General features: G+C 55.8%; 1 pseudogene; it reads right to left on the bottom strand.

The window, feature by feature from the left end:
- Positions 1-21,214, bottom strand: part of LOC134390284 (ski oncogene-like) — a 35,290-nt pseudogene extending 14,076 nt beyond the window's left edge.
- Between the last annotated feature and the right edge of the window lie 1,083 nt (positions 21,215-22,297).

Genomic DNA, 22,297 nt, shown 5'->3' with positions numbered 1-22,297 from the left:
CCAACTCCATAACACAAAGTGGAGAGGAAATAAGGTCAGACACGCAACTTCAGGGCAGAGTGTTCCCAACAGGAAATGAGGGCAGGACACACAGTGGTGTCTAGACAGGAAATGAGGTCAGGACATATAGCAGTATCTAGACAGGAAATGAGATCAGGACACACACTGCTCTGGACAGGAAATGAGGTCAGGACACACAGTGGTCCAGAAGGAAACGAGGTCAGGACACACATAGATAGGAAATGAGGTCAGGACACACTGTGGTGCAGACAGGAAATGAGGTCAGGACGTGCAGTGGCCCAGAAGGATATGAGTTCAGGACACACAGTGGTCTAGAAGGTCAGAATACCCAGTAGTCTCAACAGGAAATGAGGTTAGGACACACCATGGTCTAGATGGAAAATGAGATCAGGACACATCACAGTCCACATAGGAAATGAAGTCAGGACACACAGTGGCCCAGACAGGAAATGAGGTCAGAACAGAGTGGTCTAGACAGGAAATGAGGTTAGGACACATCATGGTCTAGATGGAAATGAGGTCAGGACACACCGTGGTGCAGACAGGAAATGAAGTCAGGACACAGAGTGGCCCAGAAGGCAATGAGGTCAGGACACACAGTGGCCCACACAGGAAATGATGGGAGAAGATGCCACTGAGTCCTAGTAATCAGCAGAAAGAATGGATTTATCAAAACTGGAGATGCAGTGATGTTGGCATGTGGGAGCTCTGAACAGCTGAACTGAAGGTCAAACAGCACCGTGCTGGTCCCTCAGTGACATGGGGTTGACAGAAGAATACTCAGCAAGAATGGAAAAGTACCTGCCTGTAGCTGACTTGGGGAGGACAGGATGGGGACACCTGCATGTTTTCATTTGACTTCTGGCACTCTGACTCTAGCTACTGTCCATGGATTCCTTAAATGACTACAAAAGAGAAGAAGAAACCCCGTATAATGGTATGACAGACCAAACAAAAGGAGAAGTGGCCTGAACTTGACTACTGGGTATGCAGGGTGGGGCAGCCAGTCCGAACCAAGCATCACACAACTGAGAGGTGACACTGCTGGGCAGCACCAGGCTGCCATCACCTGAAGGCCCCCTGTGCCCAACTGGATGGCACAGGCATCTAGAGGAAAAGAACTACCATCTTGGTCTCTTGTCTCCATTCTCGAAAACCACCTAGAGCTCACTGAGACCGTAGGGACCCCAAAGGTATGCAGCAGAGGGGCCACATGCATCAAGTGAATGTGTTGATGGCCTGTACTGTCCTATCGCAAATGCCCAGAGTCACATCCAAACAGCCTAGCCAACTGTGATGTCGTCAAGAATAAATAAGATTCCAAGTCAGCTCCCACAGCCAGTTCCACTTCACCTATGCACAGGCACCGCACCAGGCAGGCAACATACCGATCACATGTGCACGAGGACAGACCAACAGCCAGTGGGCTGCAATTTCAATATGTCCAGAGTGAATTCTGAGTAAATGAAGAGGAAATGCAGCCAAATCAACATCAAAATAGGATCTTCAGCTTTCACAGTCAGCAATTCCTAGAATCAGGCAGAACTGAGGCAGCTGCAGGGCTGCTCAAGGGACAGGGCATAACAACACGGGAGGCCACAGGGAGGAGGGCAGAGCCAAGTCGTCCTGCCCCTTGGTCAGCTCCAATGTGGGGGACGCAGGCCCAGGCCAGCATTTCCAGCAGGTGCACCCAGGCAGGCCATCACCTCCTCCACACAGAGGCCTCCTAGACCCTTCAGAATCAATGTCTCCAGGTGAACAGCAATTCCTATGTGTGCCCAACACTTCGCAGGGGCAGCACCAGCCCAGACTGTCATAACTGTGAACCTGCCAGGAGCACCTGCAGCAACGATTCTGACAGAGAACAATGTGGTGCAGCTTGGGACACCTGAGCACCCATAAGGACGCTCGAGCACTTGAGCCCTGAACACTGGCTGAGAACCACGGCCTTGAAAGGCTGCACGGCCCTCGCCTCCTCCTCCTGCTACAAGGGCAAGGCTGCAGCCAGGGAACAGTTCTTCCACCAAAGCAGACGCTGACAGCTCAGCAGGGTGCCCGCAGGAAGATGATAGGCATGCTGTCATGAGGTTTTTTATCTCATGAGATGAGCATCTAGAACACAGAACTTTCTACTCCTGCAATGAGAGCTCCATGGGCAGCACCCTGTACCTAGGTGTCCATGAGCCACCAGAGCTGAACCCCCAGCAAGGCCTTTGCTTACGCTGCCACCCCAGCAGACTCCTCACCATATCCATCAACATGGATGTCTTCAGACAGGTCTCAGAATCACACAACCTCCTCTGCTCCTGCATGGAGCACAAAGAGCATACCTACACATGGGCCTCGTGCCAGGTCCGTACGGAGGGGTGCGTGGCCTTGCCTCCCCGGGCCTCTGCAGATACAGTGGACAGGGACATCAGAGGCGGCACACAGACTCACTAGAAAGCATCAGCTAGTTCTTGCCTCCTAGTCCTCTCAAAGTGATGTTTTTTCCTTTGCTTCGTACCATTTCTAACTGCTAGCAGTAGGGAGCATGTGGCTAATTTACAAATAAATGCACCTGTGCAGGGAACATGTCCTCAAGAAGAGAAGCGAAGCACCCGGGGACGCCAGCAGCCTCTGGGACGTGCATGTACATGGGGGGGGGGTTATTGAGAGAACACGTGTGTGCTCTGTACACTGTTTCCTCACAGTGCCTGTCTGAGGACAGACCTGGGCTCACATGCTCCTTTACCCCCAAGAAGGCCTGGACGGGCCGCTCCCTGGGTGTAAACAAACAAAGGGATACATCAAAATTAAAATAAAAAGACGACTCTCAGGATACCTCTTTAAGGATGACTCCAGACTCCCCAGGCCTGTGGAGCCTCCAGGCTTCTCCCCCATGACACCCACTTTTGTTAAATGTGGTGGCTGGTGTTAGAGATGGTGGTTCCAGCCCAAGTCTGGGTGTTTTGGATTCAGGTCACGGAGGCAGTGTGTGGAGAGCTATATTCACAAGGCGTGACTCACATCACAAAATATGGATTCCAGATCAATAATCCTCACTTCCTTCGTGTAACGCTCAAAATTTCCAGCCTTCTGTTGATGAACTGGAACCCCTGGAGGCTCTTCCAGACAAGCTGAGCACCAGCCTGGCACTGGTCTAAAGGAAGAGCCCACACCCGAGCTCAGGAGCGTCTGTGGGGATGCCAGCCTGACCCTCTGGAGGACCACATTAGACAGCCATTCACTTCTCCAAGCTCCATCCTCTCTTTGGCCCTGATCACTGAGTCACTTGAGGTTTAAAGTCATGGCTTTGCTTTGAGGTCAGCAGCTCCAGCAGACAAAAGCCTGCAGTAGGGAGAAAACACAGAACCATGTGGGGACCCTTCAGGCAATGCCAGATAGGACCACGGGCCCAGGATGATCCCAGAAAGGGGAGTGCAGCCCAGCACCAGGACCTCCGGGACATGGGCAGCCCCCAGCTGCCACAGGCACCAGCTCAGGAGCCCTGTGGGGCCTAAAGGACCCATCAGCTTTGCCAAAGTTGAGCCCCATCGTACAACAACAGCCACTCCAGTCAAGACTTTCCTGCTTTTCCTAGAGCAGCTGGAAATGAACTGAGCTAGTCATTACCTCATAGGACTTCCAAAAATTAAAGGTGGGATAAGGTTTGTTTTAAAACTGGACAAGAAAGGACAGTTTTCAGTCCTCAGTATCTGAAGGAGCCACCATCCACCCCAGTCCGCTTTTCTCCCTCCGACCCCACTCACCCAGATGGGGCCACACAACCCTGGGGGAGGACCTCGGGAGGCCTCGCAGTCAGGTGCGCAAAGCACAGCAAGAGGAGCATGAGTCCCCGCGTGCCTCGGCCTGTCTGGGCACAGACACTGCCAGGGACAGTGAAATGTCAATGGGGCACAACAGCAGGGAGGCCTCCGGAGAAAGGGCCAGATAAGCTGCACTCGCCATGCTGTGCCCACAGCCAAGGAGCAGAGAGGGAGTCCAGCAAAGAGAGGAAGGTGTTCGGTTGTAAATGATCGATGACAATGAGGCCTGGAAAAATGGCCAATGTTCATGTGCAGAAAAATGCCTTGCTGCTCATTTTTCTAGAAAAGCCGTCTTGTGCAGGCACAACTTTGTGATTCAGACTTGAGAATCTGTCAGATAAACTGGGCTTTGCCAGTGACATGTGGCACCTCAGCTGCCTGGCACCATAGACACACATGCCGTCCACTTGCCGGTGGGTATCTGCTCATCACACAGCTCTGGCTGAAGGGTGTCCACAAATCCACATACCAGGTCCTGCGGGTCAGGAACAACAAGCCACACGGCACTGCCATGAGACGTGAGGGCGCCCGAGGGACTGCAGGGAAAGCTCTGCTCGCTCTCAAAAAAGACACCAGCGAGGACTGACACCAGCAAACAGCCAAAATGACAATTTAGGCATCAAAATAATGACAAGAACAGATCGTACTGGTGATGCTTTAAAAAGAAGGGTCCACAGTGATACCAACCAGCAAGAGGCAGGAGAGGAGAGGAAGCGCTCTACAGAAAAGGAGGAAAACACCACAGTCTCCAAGGCCGAGCCCGGCAGAATCCCCAGAGGACCCTGAACCCACAGGGAGCAAGTTCACAGGGCCAGAAACATTACAGGTTCTAAAGTCTTCCTGTGGATTACTCATTAATTACCGAGGGATAAGGCTCCTGAAGACAATGCATGGATGCCAGGCTCCTACCCAAAACGCCTCCCGTGCATCCAACCAAGGACCACTGGGCACAGCCAGGCTGGAGGTGCTCCACACGACGGCCCCCGGTGCCCTTCAAATGTGCCAGCATCGTGAAGGACAAAGGGCAGCTGAGGGACTGCCCAGGTACAACAGGGCTCAGGAGAGTCATCGGCTGCACTGCAAGGCAGGGCTTGGGCAGAAGTAAGCAGTGGAAAAGGACTGGGACAGCAGGCAAGCAGGCTGATGGCTGCAGCCCAGCCACAGGTGGTCATGGGGTCAGCTTCCCAGATATGGTGACCACAATGCCCTAGCTTTTAAGAGATTCACTCAGAAGAGCTTGAGAGAAGAACCGAAACATGTTCTCAAAGGATCTGCAAAAAACTACAAGACCTCTCACATGGAGACAGGAAGCCAACATGGCAAGCATCGGCGATGGTGCATCACGGTGAACAGGGCCGCCACGCTGCTTGATTCTCACATTACCATACATGTGAAGATTTCTCCAAACATCAAGTCCTAACCCAAGGAGAGGCAGCAGGCTTGCACACAGGTTCATTTCTGCTCCCCCATCAGCCATTGACCGCAGCACACCTGGGGTGGCAAGGCACACCTCTGAGTGGACGTCAGGCCCCAGGGACAGCCCCGGTGTAACTCGAGGCTGCCCCAAGCCTGTTTCAGCTTGTACAGGACAATGAGCGCCATTAACATCCAAGCCGTGTTTAGCGGTTTCTCTGAAACAAGCAGCCAAAACTCACGCAGACCAAAACAGCATTATGACATTCAACTCCCAAAATTCCAAATTCTCTCAACTGCAACAAACCCTGGCCCACTATAAACAGATCTCAAATTCCAGGTCAACTCTCTAGTGCAGTAATGGACAAATACAAAGTGCCTGTGGGCCTGGACAACAGTGGCAGAAGGATGGGAAGGCCCCAGGGAGACTGCAGCTCAGAGTCCATCTACAATGCTGGTGCCATAACCCTTCCCACTGACTCTGTCTCTCCCAAGCTTTCAGCCCCAGCAACAGCAGACAGAATCAGGGGTCTCCAAGCTGGTTCTCCACACACCACCTTGCTCTCAGTGTAACCCCGAGGACGGGGAAGCGGGCAGCATGGGCACCGCCCATTCTGGCCGAGGTGACTGTCCAGGCCCCAGGTTCCACCCCCCAATCCTCGAGGCCTCATTGCCTGGACAGGGAGCTGGCCTAGCCTGTTGGGCTGCAGGGAAGGGACGTGGCTGTTCCACACAAGGTCCCACAAGCATACTCTACAAGTCTCAGATCCACAGTCACTCACACAACATGCTCACCAACAGCCTCCCGGGAACCAACAGAGTCATACAGCTGAACACCTGATGAAAAAGGGCCCTAGCCTACAGGCCCAGGTGACGGAGGCAAGCTAGACCATCAGGGAGATGCCAACACCAACACCAGGCAGCGGCAGTGGGTGGGTAGGGGGGCCAGGGTTGGGGTCACCTCTTTCCCACAGCCAGACTGGACTTGGCCATAGGTCAGTTGTGCACGCCCCAAGCACCTCTGGAGTCCAGGAAGGAGAAAGCGCAGTGCTGGGGCAGGGAGCAGGCCCCGGGGCTCCTCTCTTCCCACTCTCCACAGAATGTCGAGGTCTAGCCAGTGGGTTGTCCCCACTCTGAGTGGCCAGGGAAGGGATGTCCCTCCTGCCTGGCAGCTGCACCCCATGCCAGGGAGACATTTCAAGGAGCTACCAGGACACCAACACCTTGCCTTGGGTAAACGCAGCCCACCTTTGGCAGAGAGATTAAGGAGGAGGAAGGAGTGCAGGCCTCCATGTGGCGAGAAGTCTCACTCTCGGTGAGCCCATCTCTTCCTGAAGAACTTTCTCCAAGTCTGGCAGAAGGCAGACTGAACAGTGAGAAGTGAAATCAGTACCAGGCCCACCTGGAACCTGAAGCCCTCCTGCCGCCTTTCCCTGGCCCCAGGCTGAGACAGCCATCTGTCCAGGCCCTGCCCTCTCCAGCTGTGCACACCTGCACACACATGTGCGCACACGCGCACACGCGCACACACACACACAGCTTTGACACAGGCCTCCCCAAGAGGCAAAGGCAGTCCAGGCACAGTGGGCAAGGCAGGGTCTCCAGACCACCAGACTGGACCCCAGGCCCACCAGCACGTTCTTTCTCGTGGCTGTCACAGGCCAGGCACACAGCAGGAGCTCTGAAAGAAAACAGTGTCCACACCCAGGCCTGCTTGTTGCTGTGCTTCAAGGCCACACTTCCACTCAGAGACTCACTCCCACCATGACTCTCACAGCCTCCATCCCAGCAGGCTGCTGTCACCTCTGCATGGGGCAGGAACCCTCTCGCTGAGCACCTGGCAATTCCAGGCACAGTCCCTGCCCAGCACAGGGGGACAGAAAACTCACAGGCAGCCCTGGGCACTATCATGTGCAGGGTCTCCTCTTATGAAGAAGATTCTGGCACCAAGACGTTTCTGCCTCCCAACATACCACAGCAGAGACCTGCGGGCAGCCCACCAGTAACAGAGAGCAGCCAAACCAGGTACGTTCAGCAGATGCACCAGGAGAAGGTCACTTACAACAGTGGAGACACTCACTTATGACAGTGAGAAGCGATGAATGCCCAGAACAGAGAGAACTACAACCAAAAAAATGGATCCACATAGCCCAATTCAAAATGGGCAAAGGACTTGGACAGAGCTCCCAAAGAAGACACACAGATGGCCCATGAGCACATGGAAAGATGCTCAACAGGGAAATGCATATCAAAGCCACAGGGAGACACCACCTCATACCCACAGGATAGCTACCATCAGGAAGACAGAAGATAACGACATGGGCAGGACGTGGAGGAGTGAGAGCCCCGTGCACGGCTGGCAGGAGTGCAAAACAGGGTGCCGCTGCAGAAAACGGTCTGGCAGTTTCTCAAAAAGTTAAAAATAGAACTACCACATTATCCAGCAATTCACTTCTGGGTCTATACTCAAAAGAACTGAAAGCAGGGTCTCAAGGAGCTATTTGCGCACCCGTGCTCTCAGGAGCATATTCACAGCAGCTACAACATGGAAGCGGCCCAGTGTCCACCCACAGATGAGTGGGTAAGCAAGATGTGCACCACACATACAACGGAATTATTATTCAGACTCAAAAAAGGAGGAAATTCTGACACATGCTACAACACGGGTGAATCTTGAGGATGCTATGCTCAGTGAAATAAGCCAGAAACAAAGCAACAAGTACCATTTGATACTACTCATGTGAGGTCCCAAGAGGAGTCAAATCCACAGAGACTGAAAGCAGAAAGAGGTTGCCAGGACTCGGGGAGGGAGACAGGGAGCTGTTGTTCAATGCAGTCGGAGATCGTGTTTGGGAAGACGAAGAGTTCTGGAGATGGATGGCAGTGATGGTTGCACAGCAGAGTGAATGTGCTTAATGCCACTGAAGTGTATTTAAAAATGGTTAAAATGGTAAATTTTACGTTATGTCTATTTTGCCACAACAACAACAACAAAATAACATGCACAAGGCAAATTACAGAAAAGAGCACTAAAAATAACAAAATGGTCGATCCCACTAGAAAGCAAAGAAATACAACTCAATGTGACTTTCCACCTGCCAAACTAACAAAGCTATTCTAAATAACAGGACCTTAAGGAGGTGGGAAAATGGGTAGTTTCTTTACAGTTCTGTGGGTGTGTAAATTGGCACACCATTTAGAAAAAAGTTTTGGTAATACGTAAAACTGACAGTCTTTGAAATGGCCCTGCCTCTTGGGGACCTCAGGGCCTATTATATAAGTGATCAGAATGTGCACAAAGACTTAAGCACAAACGTGGTCAACCCACATGATTTAAGATGCAAAAGAAATCCATCCAGGCGTAAGTTGTGTCTGTGTAAGTGCGCGTCCAACGTAAACAAACAGAAGGGTGACAAGCGGGCATCCCTCTGACCTGCCAGATCTGCAAGAAACTCACCATGCCCGGTGTCACATGACAAAGGGGAAGGCAGGACAGGGACATTTCCGAAGACAGCCTGGTGTGATCTACACACCCTCTGATCAAGCCATTTTACTCCTAGTCCCATGGTCCACATACACATGCAGCTCGTGCACACGCATGCACCAAGATGTACCCAACAACCCTCTACACACTTATACTGAGCCACCCACACTGGAAGCCCAAATGTCCACCTACACAAGAACAGGGATGCAGCAAAGCCACACAGCAATGACAGGGATCCAGCCAGACTGATGACAGCGCCAAGTAAGAGGGCCCTGCACAGACAAGCACCAAAGACTAGGGATCCTGGGACACAGCTTGGCGACCACCCTGCTGCCCCACAGGGCAGACACAGGGAAGGGAGGCTCCTGGGATGGAGATCCTGCAGGGGCACAGGAAGACAGAAGCAGGGGCACAGGAAGACAGAAACAGGGGTATGCTGCCTCTCTTAACAGGGCAGGGACAAAGCAGCTGATCTGCAGAGTACATGACATTTCCTGCTGGTGCGTGTTGCATAAGGAAGCTCCTATGGTGCACGTTTGTTAAGACAAGCCCTGAAGCACCACTTACAGTAACAAAAAATAGCATATGCCCTAGACACTAGAGAAACTCCAGAACCCTCAACACCAGCAAACACTCAGAAATACCATGTGGACAGCCAAAGGCAGCACCCAGCGCCACTGATACCCCAAAAGACAGGAAGCAGGAAGGACAGGCACAGAACAGCATGCCGCATCCACCTGCAGTAACCAAGAACAACATCACCCGTGCTTCATCTCCGTTTTTCTCTCATGGCCTTCTGTACCACTTGAATGCTGTCATCATGTGCTATTTTCGCTTATCTCCTGAAGAACAATATTCCTATAGAAAACCTAGCAAGAGAGGAAAGTACTTTCAATATTGCACTCAGGGGAAAGGCAGACTGTAAAATGGGGTACGTAAGGGAAAACCCAGTCAAGAAAAACACTTCTAGTCAGTGTGGTGGAGATTAAGGTGAGGGCAGTACCACAGGGACTGGCCACTCTACTCTGCCCTTTTCTCTACCATTTGAGGATCCTTCAGCGAACCATGTGCCAACTGCTTTTCTGATGACACGTGTACAGGGAAAAGCTCATACATTTACAAGGGCTCACCACTTCCACTTCCAGAGAACCTGGTGGGTGCTGGTGGCTGTGCTGATGGGCACACCTGGTCCCAACACCAGGCGAGGAGGCTGTCCCTCCACAAGGGGGAGAATCTGGCTCCAAGGCCAGCAGATCTGATGACCATACTCTGCCCTCTCCCACCCCTGCTGCCTCTCAACAGGAAAAAATGTCACCTCTGCCATGTTCAGGACAGCACTTGGGACTGTCCATACAAGCCCATCACAGCACCACACACAAACACACACACACACACACACACAGAGGCAGACAAGCACATAGGCACACACATAAACGTGTGAATGAAGACATGCATGCACGCAGAAGTGTGCACACAGACACATGCGCACAGATGTGCGCACACAGACACAAGTACACACATACATAGACATGCACACAGACACATGTGCACACACATGCACAAATGCATGTGAATGCAGGCACACGTGCACACAGACATAGGTACACGCATATGTACACAGGCAGACATGCACACAGACACACACATGCACAAAAGAACTAGTGAATGCATGCACGGAGAAGTGCACACTGACACAAGTACACACACAGGCAGATGCACACACACAGACACACAAGCACACATATGAATGCAGACATACATGCACACAGATATGTGCAAACAAGTACACGCACATATACACAGGCAGACACACACAGACATGCACACACGCAAACATGAATGCAGACATACATGCATACAGACATGTACACACAGATATGTTCACACAGATAAAAGTAATGCATACATGCACAGGCAAGTACTCACAGACATGCACACGGACACACATGCAAACACACACACAAAGACACACACAGACATGCACACAGATGCAAACACAGTAGATCCGTCAACCACACGCGATGTTGTCCCTGGATTCTGAAAAGCAGTAGCACAGACCCTTTCTGAGACAGGAGGGACCTGAACGCAGGCTGTCGCTAAGGAATTCCACTCATGTTGTCGGGCATCTTAATGGTGTCATGGTTATGAATTTTTCTAATTCCATATCCATTAACATAGATATTAAAACACTTAAATATGAAATCAGATGATGCCTGGGATTTGCTTTAAAAACCTAGACCCTTTGCAAAAAAAAAAAGGAGGAAGACAGATGAAACAAATTAGTAAGAGTGCTGATAACTGTGGAACTGGGTACATGGGGTGCACTAAGCTAGTCTCTCTACTTTGGGGTAAGCTTGAAATCTTCCACATAAAACTGTTTTTATATAAGTGCACGGACAAGTTTAAGACCCACAGTCACAAAGACAGTGAAAGGAAACGTTCCCTACCGGCCCGTGGGGAAGTGCGGGGAGTGGAGAGGGACCTGGCTAGCCCTGCCTCTCCAGACTCACGGCCTCCTGGTCTTCTGCTCCCATGAGCTTTGAAGTCTCAGCAGAAAACAGAGAGGCCAAGTGTGCAGCACAGCCACAGAGCTCCGCAAAGCCCTCCTGAGGCCCTGCGTGGGACCCTGGGGTGGCCAGGCACCACAGGGTCCAGACCATAAGGCCTCACTGCAGCCCCAGGCGCCGAGGCCAGGGCAGGGCCGCCCTTGCTGGAGGGCAGGAAGGGAGCTGTGGTGGCAGGGCTGGAACACACACGTGGGCAGCCTCCACCCTGGCTTCAAACGTTTCCAGGGAAATAGTAGTGGTTCACTCCTGCCTTTTACCTGACCATGGAAACAAGATGCCACACTCCTCCCCCATGATGCAGAGTCTCACTGCGGCTCCTCAGGTGGGTTACAGCTGCGGGGGGGGGCCGTCAGGGCAGCCTCGCATCCCACAGCCCCAAGTGCACTTTTACTACTGAGCAGTCCCTTCAGGCTGAAGAGAGCTTCACATCTTAAAATCCACTTGGTTTCTTTTACTGTGGATCTCAGCAGCCCAGGAAGCCCTGCCTGGGGGACCAGCCTGTGAGTTCAGCCCTGCAGCCACCACCTACACATCAGCCTAGGCAGGTGAGCCAAGCGGCCACCCACCTCCAGCTCTTCACCTGCCATTTGCTTTTGAAAATTTAGTGTCGCAAACACATTCCCATCTAGCCAGCCAAGCCAACCAAGGCCACATTTCTCGAGACTATTCGGAAAGGCGCAGATGGGACCTCCCCCCAGGACATGAGCACGCTCTGGGTGCAGCCCCTCCCCCACTGCTCCAGGACCTTGCTCGCTTGCCCTCCCTCCCTCACTCCCTCCATCCACTTCTCCTCCTGTGCGTTACACACCCCCATGGCCATTTCACCCTCCCAAAGGCCGAGATCCCAGAAGCCTGGGCCGGACAAACAGGACGGAACTCCAGAAACAGCCGTCCACTTCATGGGGCTATCCTGCTGGGTCCTAGGCCTCTTTCCTATGCCCCAGGGGAGCATGCCTCATAGAGAAAAGGAGGGCACAGGACATCACAGACATGCCTGAGAGAAAACAGATCCAGTCCTCATTCAGAGCTGAGTAAGTCACCAAATAAATCACAACTCAAATAAAAATGTTGAAATTGTTAAAAACTTGTCTATACCAGAGACATCAAGCTTAATCAGGCAAGTAAACATGGGACACTAAAAATCATACAGGACCCCCTGCCCCACACAGGAGACAACTTTAAGAACAAGCAAATTAAAGCATATTCTGAATCCAGCTGAAATAACAATTTGCACCAACCTCCTGTTCACACTGGGACATCCTGGCAGAGAGGGCAGGGGCCCAGCCAGTGGTTGAAAAGGGCACCAGTGGGCAGAGCCTGGACACAGGCAGGTCTTACCCAACCCCAGTGCTGTGGAAACTGCCTCTGGTTCAAGCCAACGGGGACAAAGGCTCTCGGTGATCAGGAAAGGAACTTCGAGATCAGGAATTCTCGCCTCTCAAAAACTAAACCGTGAACCCCCAAGGCAGTGCAAACAAACATCCAGCCACAACAGCAGGCCTCAGGGATGCCAGGGGTGTGCCCGTGCCCACCCGTGTAGGTCCCCCAGCCTGACATCTGTGACTGCTGGCCCTCAGGGGCCCCACCTTCCTGACTCCTCTGCAGGTCTTCCGACCCTGGGGCAAGGCACTGCCAGTAGCTGCCCAGATCCAACCTGGGAGGAAAGTTCTGCATGTTCTCCATGCAGGGAGCCCAAGACCCCCACCAGCAAGCCCCCCCACCAGCCTGTGCACGGCAAAACACAGATCGCAGCTGAACTCACAGAGCCACCACAAGGCAGCCCATGGGGCTCATCTTGTTTTCATAGTTCAAAAAGCTTTATAAATTGAGACAAAATCCACGAGGGCCAGGCAGCTAGGCAACACTTTTTGCATACAAGAATGTTTTTTTAAAAAAAAATCACAGTTTTGATAGTTCTGCAAAAAAACACTTAGGAAATTTACAACAAAACTGTCAAGTAATTAAGGCAAGGCACTTCACACATGAACTGAAACTGCTAATTAAAATCCCCTCGCTTAATTGACTACATTTGCATATCATTCAACTTGGGAGTATAATTTTTTTAACGGTTTGGGCAACACAGGTTGTAACTCCCAGAAGGGGAGGCAGCAGGTGAGGCAGAGTAAAGATGGGGCCAACAGTGCCTCAGGCCCTAGGCAACGGCCCTGGGTCCCCACCTCCCAAGTGTCCAGTTACACCAGGATGGAGGTCCTGGGCATCTTCCACCCAGGCCCCCTCCCCAGAAAGGCTGATTAGCCTGCGGCGGGCTCTGCAAAACCCCCACCCCCACCCAGGTACACAGAATGCCCCAGCAGGGCACACCTTTGGAGGGAGAGACGAAGGGGAGACAGCAGGACCCCCTGCAGCCTCTTTGGCACAGAGACCTTGATGCAGCCCCGAATTCTGACAACACAGGTTCCAGGCGTGACCCTCTTTTGGTTACTGCCGGTCCGGGGGGATGCATGGAAACAAGCACAAGGGGCTTCAGGAAATGCACAAACTCTGCACCACATGTGGTCGCGTGTGCTACCCACAGCTTGTGCAGGGGGCCAGGCTGCCCCCACCCTGTCCGGCACACTCCCCCTCACACTCAAGCCAGGGGTCAGAGTCCAGACCCAATGCTCACCTTCAACAAACAAGCATGAGTCCCTCACCCTGGCACCCTGGCTCTCGCCACTTCTGAAGAGGGGAGCTGTGGGGCTGGACACGCCACAGACCAAGGAGCACCACCCTTGGGTGTCAGGGATGGGCAGGGAAGGGGGAGCCCAGGGGCACAACCAGTGCTGGGGCACAGGAGGTGGGCAGGGCCACGAACCTGTCAGGGTGGCACAGAGAAAAGCATGTCCAGGACACAGAGGCCCAACACGATCCAGTCAGCTGGGACCCACCACAACTGTTAGAGCCAGAGAGCCGAGGGTGGGCTGTGAGTGGCAGGGCAGCGACGGTGCCAGCCCACTGCCATGCTGAGGAGCCTCGGGCCATGGGATCACTGACAAGAGTGCAAGAACAAACTGCTGTCCGAGAAAGGCTCAGGCTCTCTGGATGAGAAGGATCAGGTGCAATTCCTTGCAAGCTTCCCAGGCCAAGCCGCCCTGACTCTGCAGCAGCCCCACCAGGAAGCCCCAGCACATTGCGCCACACAGAGAAGCCCCTGACCCCAGCACACACGGGGTGCCCACCGGGAAAGTCGCACCCACGACATAATAAAAATCAGCCTCCCGATGCCACGTGACTCATTAAATAACTCATTCCACGCAGGGTAGGACATGCTGCAGGTTACAGGTGCCGGGTGCCACCAAGTCCCCTGAGGGTGTGAACGGCATGGGTGCTGCGTCCACCCTGGGCCTTCTCCTAGGTTTTACTACTGTCACCCACAAGTCTCACGAAAAATTCACACCCAAGTCTTGGTCCTTCATTTCAGTAAGTAAGCAGATGCAAGTGGTGATGAGCCTGGAGCTGGGGGACCCCCAGACCCCGTTCCCCCAGCGAGGCCTCCTGGAAAAGCATCAGGTACCGTACAGTGCAACAAACAAACAGGCTCCGGAAAGCAGAGCTCTTCGGGAACTGTCTCCGTATTCACAAAAAAGCAGCACTAAGAGCTATCGCTTACTACGCCCCTGCCCCCAGGACGTGCCAAGTGCTTCCTGAGGGTGACCTGAGTTACCCACAACAGAGAGCAAGGAGAAAGGTGGCCAGAGCAGCACCCAGTCACCAGACAAGGAACCAAGCTGCCCTGAGGCCAGGTGCAAAGGTAGGGGTAGACCTCGGCCAGGCTTACACAGGCAATAAAGTGTCCCCAGGGACATGACAGGTGATGGCCAGGGTGGGATGGAGCCCCCACCTGACAACTACCCCCAGCAGCAGTTGGGAGGGAGGTGTGAAGGTGAAAACCTAGGCCTGTCTCTGGTCGGTCCCCAGCTCCACGAGCCCTAGTGCCGAGAGGATGAGGAAGAGCGGGACATTCTTCTTTCTCAGCTGTCCCAGATCTTAAGGAAATAACTCAGCCTCTGTATTTTGACTCAAAACAAAGAAACTTTTAAAAAACATTTCACTTGAAACTTGCATAATCCTTCTAGTGGAGAAATCCTCCCTAAACTTTTGCAATCCTTAGAAAGAGACACATTGCCGCAGAAAGCCCAGCCGCCAGGCTGCGGACACCTCCTTCCAGATGGCCAGGGTGCAGGCCCCGGACCTGCTGCCACCTCCCCCCAGGCCCCCTTGGGCGCAGGGCTCAACCTGGGCTGGGGCTGCCCCCCACGCCCGGCTCCAGGGTGGGGCTCGGCTTACATTTCACCCAAACTTCCTCACGCGCCATACCCTGTCTGTCTCACTGACGTTTCAGACAGACATTACACAAACTGGCTTCAGGGAGGTGGAAAAACAGACGCCGCACAGTCAGCGACCTTACTCTCCAAAGCCCCATGCTGACTGTGGCACCCAAGGAGCAGCAGGGGAGCTACTCAGTGATCTTGCTGACCCCAGAAGGCAAGGCACCCAGCCCAGCTCCCAGGGGATCCTGGAAACCAGCAGGACAGACAGTCAGATGGATGGGGCAATGGACCGTGCCCAGAGAACGAGCTGTGTGAGGCTCTGCACCCAGCAGAGGCCAGCGAAGGGCACAGGCGGGACAGGCAGGGCCCCCAGCTCCCCTCACTGCAGGACTGGCTCTGGCCACAGGAAGAAGCCAGAGCTGGCTCTCAGGCTGCCGTTTCCCCCGTCTGGAAAGACCCTACCAGCCTTCGTGCTGCAGCCCTTGCCCTGGTGATCAGACCAGACCCGCGGACCCCATCCTTGTGCACGGGCGGGGGCTCGTTCAGGAGCCAGACTGCAGAGCATCACCGAGAAGACAGCCTGCTGTCTGAGCCAAGCATCGGAAGCCGGGAAATCAGCGCTGCACCCCACGAAAACCTGCAGCAAAACACCCTCACAGTAAATACACTTCTCCAAAAGGAGGCCAGAGGCAAAGGGACAGCCCACCCTCTGAAGCACCCCCCAGACCTGAGGATGTCCGCCACTGCACCAAAGAGGGGTCCTGGAATAAGCAGGCTATTTCCAGCATTCCCAGTTCCCAGTACCACCGCTTCCTGTAGGAATTTCAGCTTAAAAGAGCAAAATACAACTTACTCAGAGTGGGCTCCTGCGTCCAGAACCCTTTCCTGGCCTCTGTACCTAAAAGATTCAGTCATTCAATGCTCTCTTCAAGACTCAATGCTGACTGAGGCTAGCCAGAAAAAGTTACCAATTGTCAGGAACTCAGACAATCCACACCGCCATGCCTGCCGCGCACGGGTCCATGCACCACGGACTGACATTGATCACACATACAAGCAATTCAAACAAAGACCCCTCGAAGACCTCAGGCGTCTGGAGACAGAGGTGAAATAATGTAACAACAGATATTCTTGACTCACGAGGACATTCAAAACCACACACAGTACTTAGGAGCCTGTTTGTCAAACACAGAAGCGGTGGAGACTGCTCTGGCCGAGGGAGGCACCGTGCCACCTTGTCGTCAGCCTGAAAGGAAGTGCTTGGCTACCCATCGAGACGCTCTGTGGGACAAGAAGCCGTGTCCCAGGCAGCGGGCCAAGCGGCAGCTCAAACTGCCACCATTTGTCTACTTTTCTGACTGACAGCAATCTATGCCAATGAAAAGATTTAGTCCAATTTCCTGCAACACCCATCAGACAACCCAAGAGAAAGGGACAGAGTTGACCAGGCCAAAGAAAAGGGAAGGATGGAGAGGTAAAGGCTCCTGTCTCTTTGCCATGTGTTCCAAGCAGCAATGACCCGTACAGACCCCACCTCTGACACTCAACACGTTAAACACCCAAGATCAATAAAACATTAGTCCCCAGATTACACATGAGGAAACTGAAACACAGAGAAGCTAGGCAACTCGCTCAAGGTCACACAGCAAGGGACAGAGTGGAGATGTGAGACCAACACCCCAGGTTCCAGAGCTGGGCTGGCTCACTGCAGATAGCCCCCAATGACAACATCCATAGGAATCTCTAAGAGGTGACTTACGGCACTCCCAGGTAGTGCACATGGTCATCCAAGCTACACCAGCAGGAAGCCGGGACATCAGTGAACACTTCCTCTGAGCCCCCTATGACATTAGGGAGACACGACCAAGGAAGACTGCCAACCCCTCACACTGTCACAGCACCACTGACATGCCAGGCCTTGGGCACAGCCTCCTGCCTGCACAGGGCCCCCCCAGGGCTCAAAGCTGGAGCCCTGCCTCCCACCCAGTTCCACACTGGGATGACCACAGGAACCACGACCGCACCACAACCAGGCCTGCCCGCAAAGCAGGGTGGGCAGAGGTAATCAGGGTTCCAGAGAAACTGGGAAAATCACCGAGTCCACCCTAGCAGGAGACCCGGCACACAACTCGCCTCACACAAACAACCAGAAGGCTCACTCCCACTCAGCAGAGCCCAAAGGCCTGCTGGAAGCAGCGTCCCCTGCAAAGAGAGTTCCAGGACGTTTTTTGTTCCTTCTGCCCTCATCCTCCATAGATCAAAAATATTAAAATAAGCTACAAAAGAAGTGAAGAAATCAAAACATATCCCATTAAGCTGTCAAGAGGCAACTAGGAGGGCCCAAAGGAGATCAGCAGTGGGGCTATGGGTGGGGCTCGGGGGGTTCTCCCAGGCCACTCCTCCTAGGACCAGTGGGGTCTGGGCAGCCATGGGTCCACACCCACCTTGAGAGAGCCACCCCCTTTTCACGTGATGCCCCTGGCATTTACAGAGACAAGCACACTGCTGTAGAGGGAGATTTAAAGGGGACCACGCAGCTCAGAACTCCCAATGGCATGGTCACTGAGCAAGGGGAGCCCAGCCGCTGCACCATCGAGAACTTAAAGAGAGGCGAGGCTGGGAGCCCGAGCACCCCACAAGGAGTGGACAGTGGCCTTCTGGTCCCTCCTCAGGAAAGCATGCAGGACCTGGCAAATGTGCAGGGACCCAGTCCACGCCACCATTGTGAGGGCAGGGCTGGGACTGCCACTCAGGCATCGACACCCCAGTCACTCACACTCACCACTCAGGGAATGTCTTTTTAATCAGTAAACTGGATTTCAAAGCCGTGCTAGAGAAGGCACTGAGAGAGAAAGGCCTCTCCAAACCATCTGCCAAGGTGACCCAAGTGGAGGCCTGGTCTGTCTCTAGGACCATAGCTTGGGGACGTCCTACCTTCCCCTCAAGGGGCACCTGGGCCGCAAGCTCTGGCCAGGCCTACCCTGAGCCGGAGGACCCCTCACCCAGAATCACAGGGCCTGCTGCAAGGGAAGGAGAGGCCAGTCCTGGGCTCCACTCTACAGCAGCTATGACAAAAAGGCCCTGCTGGCCACTCCACCGGGCCCCTGCAAAGCCCAGGAAGACAAAAAGACCACAAACACACACATGACCCAAACTCGGACAAAAACAAAACACACCCTGCTCAGACAAGATCCCCTGTTCAACACGCTGGAGATCGGTAACATGAACGTTTCCCAGCAGCTCGGGCCTCGCCGACGACCAGTGCCACGGTCCGCCCGGGCTCCTCACCACAGTCCCTGGGGAGCACACTGGCTTCCTCTGGCCACAGGAGTTGGCGAGGGTGTGGGCACCCCAAACAGAAAGGCCCTCGGCTCACTGGGAGCACCCATCATGTCCACGCACAACCACCTCCCCACCTGAAAGAAATGGCCACCAGCATCCTCACCCATCCCCCATGGGTCTGCACACAGTGGCCACTGGGGAACTGGCCTAGTCCAGGACAGAAACACCACTGCACACACACAGATGCACACACGGATGCAGCCCCCTCCAAGCAGAGGCGACAGTCCCTCACTTCTGCAGCCCCTCCTCCCACAGCTCTGACACTCCACTGGAGGGGCGCCCAGAGAAAACCAGGCTGGAGCATCTATTCACAGATTTAGAAAAAAAAAGTTTGATGCAATAGCTGAATTAATCAGGCCTCCCCAAAATAGCTGAGCCAATGCAGCACTGTGTGTGTGCAATTTAATAAACCTAGACGTGTAAAAGAAAAGTTACAAATACTTTGGGGGAGCGTGCAACAGAAAGTCCCTGAGGACCCCCAGTGACCGGTTTCAGCATCTAGTGGGCCACAAGCTGTCCAAGCCGGATCCCACAGATCCTCCGCCTGGCAAACAACAGAGCCATGGCCAGGACCCTTCCACTTGGCGCCCTTTTGCATTTCAGAAAGGCAGAGAAGGAAACGATTTGGGCAAGTCCAAAACCAATCGCAGGCGCCAGTAACTCCAACACTGCCCGCTGATCAGGCCCCAAGCTGGGAGCCCAGTGGCCCTCGCCCTCGACTCTGCCCAGGGACTCTGGGACTTGCTCCCTGGCAGGCCCAGGGCTGGAGTCACCAAGTCTCGGCCCCCTGCCCCTGCAGCCCGGACACCTGGCTTCATTTTTGTGTCTGTGTCCCAAGACTTCAAGGCACAAACAGGGAAACCCGGCACCGCCTTGCCAAAACTGTCTCCTGGGGACCAAGGGCAGGCACCCCTCTGTCTGCAATCTGGGAGCCTTCTGGGGTGAGGGAGCAACCTTCACCCCAACCCATCTGGACACCCCAAAGAAGGCCTGGGCTGTGGCTCGAGGCCTGGGTGGGTCCAGCCAGATCGAATTTGCTGAGTATGGGGCAGGCTTCTCTCTCAAGCACCCTCCCGGCCTATCCAAGCAATGGCTGTGGGCCTCAGAGGGGCTTTTCCACCCACCAGGCCAGGCCTCCAGCCCCTACGCAGGCTTGTCATGGTGGTCAGGCAAGAGGGCATTCCAACCAGGCCATCTGGCCCTGTTGATGGGGACACTGGTGCTGCCCTGAATCTCCTTAAAACAAAACAAAACCCTAAGACGTGGGGTAAGGCAGTAAGTAACACAGGTGCCAGCCTTGGGAGACTGGAGCCCCTGGCGCAGGAGGGCCCCCCACACCGGGTGTGGCCTGCCCAGCTCCCAGGCCTGGGAACACTCACCCGGGGCACCCTCCGCTTGTACTTGTTGCCATAGTCGAACTTCTCCTTCACGTCGTCCCGGCAGCGGCCCAGACGAGCCTGCTCCTCCTTCCCCGTGTAGTCCTGGCTCAGCAGGAGGTAGGCTCGCCACTTGGCCAAGTCGAAGCCCCAGTGGCAGGTCCGGTTCTCCAAGGCTTGTGCGAGTGCACCACGAACTTGTGCGGCGGGTACACGAGGCGGCAGTCGAGGCACTGAATGCAGGCGGCGCTTGGGCTGCTGGTGCACGCACCAGCAGCCCCTTGCACTTGCCGAAGCACTCATGGTATACGCGGACGCTGCGCTCGCTGAGCTCCAGGCCCAGAGCCAGGCTGGCGGCCAGCTCCTTCTTGCAGGGCAGCGGGTAGGCGCCAATGTAGAGCAGCGCGTTGCACAGGCGCTCAGCGTCCGTCTTGGTGATGAGCCCGCAGGAGGGCGCTGAGAAGAGCAGGATGCCCATGACTTTGAGGATCTCCAGCTGGTCAGCCGTGCAGCGCGAGCAGTACATGTGCAGCTCATCGCACACGGAGTTGATCTGCAATGAGAAGTCGCGCAGCACAGAGTTGAGCATCTGCAGCAGGCACAGGCGCTTCTCTCCGCCCACCACAAAGCACGAGATGGTCTCGCCCTCCAGCATGGTCTCGCAGCGCTCGGTGGAGCGGTTGGACGGCATGAAAAAGGGCCCGGGCAGCACGGGCGGCGGCGGCTGGATTGCGGGCAGGTGCAGCACGGGCGGCGGCTCGGCGGCCGCCTCCTTGGCGCTCTCCTTCTTGTAGGCCTCCTGGGCACAGCGCGCCGAGAAGGCAGCCGGGCCGCCCAGCGAGCTCATGGAGCTTAGGAGGAACTGCTCCACCGTCTTCTGCACCCCCGGGTGCGGTTGGAAGCCGCCGCGACCGCCCGCCGCCGCCTCCATGGTGCGCTCCGGTTCCCGGGGCCGCTCCTGCTCCCGCGTGCCACGCCCCCCGGCGGCGCCCGCGACCCCGATCCTAGCCGCCTCCCGCCGCCGGCTTCCGGCCGATCACGGTCGTGCCCTCAGCCTCGCCCGGGGGCGCGAAGGGGAAGGCGGGCGGGGCGAAAGGGTCCCGCCGCTGGAGCCCGCCGCCGCCCGAGCCGGCCCCACATCCACACGCCCCTCGCCGCGCCTGCCGCCGGCGCCGCCCGGACTCCGCGCGCCCCCCGCGCTCTAGACGCGGGACATGACCCTGCGCGCGCCGCCAACGGCCAACGCCAACGGTCGCGGGCCTGGGACTCGCGGTGGAGGGGGTGCCGCGCAGGTGCCGGCGCCGCGAGGCGCGAATCTCCCCGGTGGCCTAGGCCGAGCGGTCCGGGAGGAGCGAGGGCGCGGGCGCGGGGCCGCCGCCGCCGCCGCCCCGCTCCTCCCACCGCGCGGCGCCTGCCCGGCTCGTCCCGGCGGCTCTGGCCGGCCGCGGTCGCTCCCGCCAGCTCCGCGCCCGCCCGCCCGCGCAGCTTCCGGAGCGGCGGAGGCGCCTCTGGCCCGCGGCCCTCAGAGCTCGGCGGCGGCGCGGGGCTCGGTGCGCTCGGCGTACATCCTCCCGGCGGCTCGCTCCGGCGGACTGAGCGCCCGGCGCTGAGCTCACGCCGCCGCCGCCCGGTGCCTGAGCCGTTTGTTGCCGCGCGTCCGCCTCAGCCAAGCGCCGGCCAAGAAAGTGTCCCGCTCCCGGCCCCGCTCCTCCAGCAGCGCGCGCTCCCCCGCCCGGGCTCGGCCCCGCTCGGCCCCGCCCGCCCGAAGGCCGCTTGGCGGAGGCGGCAGCTGCGGCGGCGGCGACCAGGGTCCACCTTCCGACGGGGGCCGCTTCCTGCGCGGCTGGGAAGGCGCCCGTCCCGCCACCGCAGCCCAGGCCAGAAACCCATAGGGCCCCGCCACAACCGCAGACCAGCGGAGCGGCGGGCGGGGCGGTCAGCGCAGCCTCCGCCCCACGGCTCAGGGTCCCCGGGGCCGGCGCGCCCCGCACCACGGCGAGGGGATTCCACACGT

The sequence above is a fragment of the Cynocephalus volans genome, chromosome 11 (assembly GCF_027409185.1).
Source record: "Cynocephalus volans isolate mCynVol1 chromosome 11, mCynVol1.pri, whole genome shotgun sequence".
In the NCBI taxonomy this organism is placed as follows: Eukaryota; Metazoa; Chordata; class Mammalia; order Dermoptera; family Cynocephalidae; genus Cynocephalus; species Cynocephalus volans.
The sequence above is the reverse complement of the archived record's forward strand: the minus strand, read 5'-3'. Positions and strand labels throughout refer to the sequence as shown.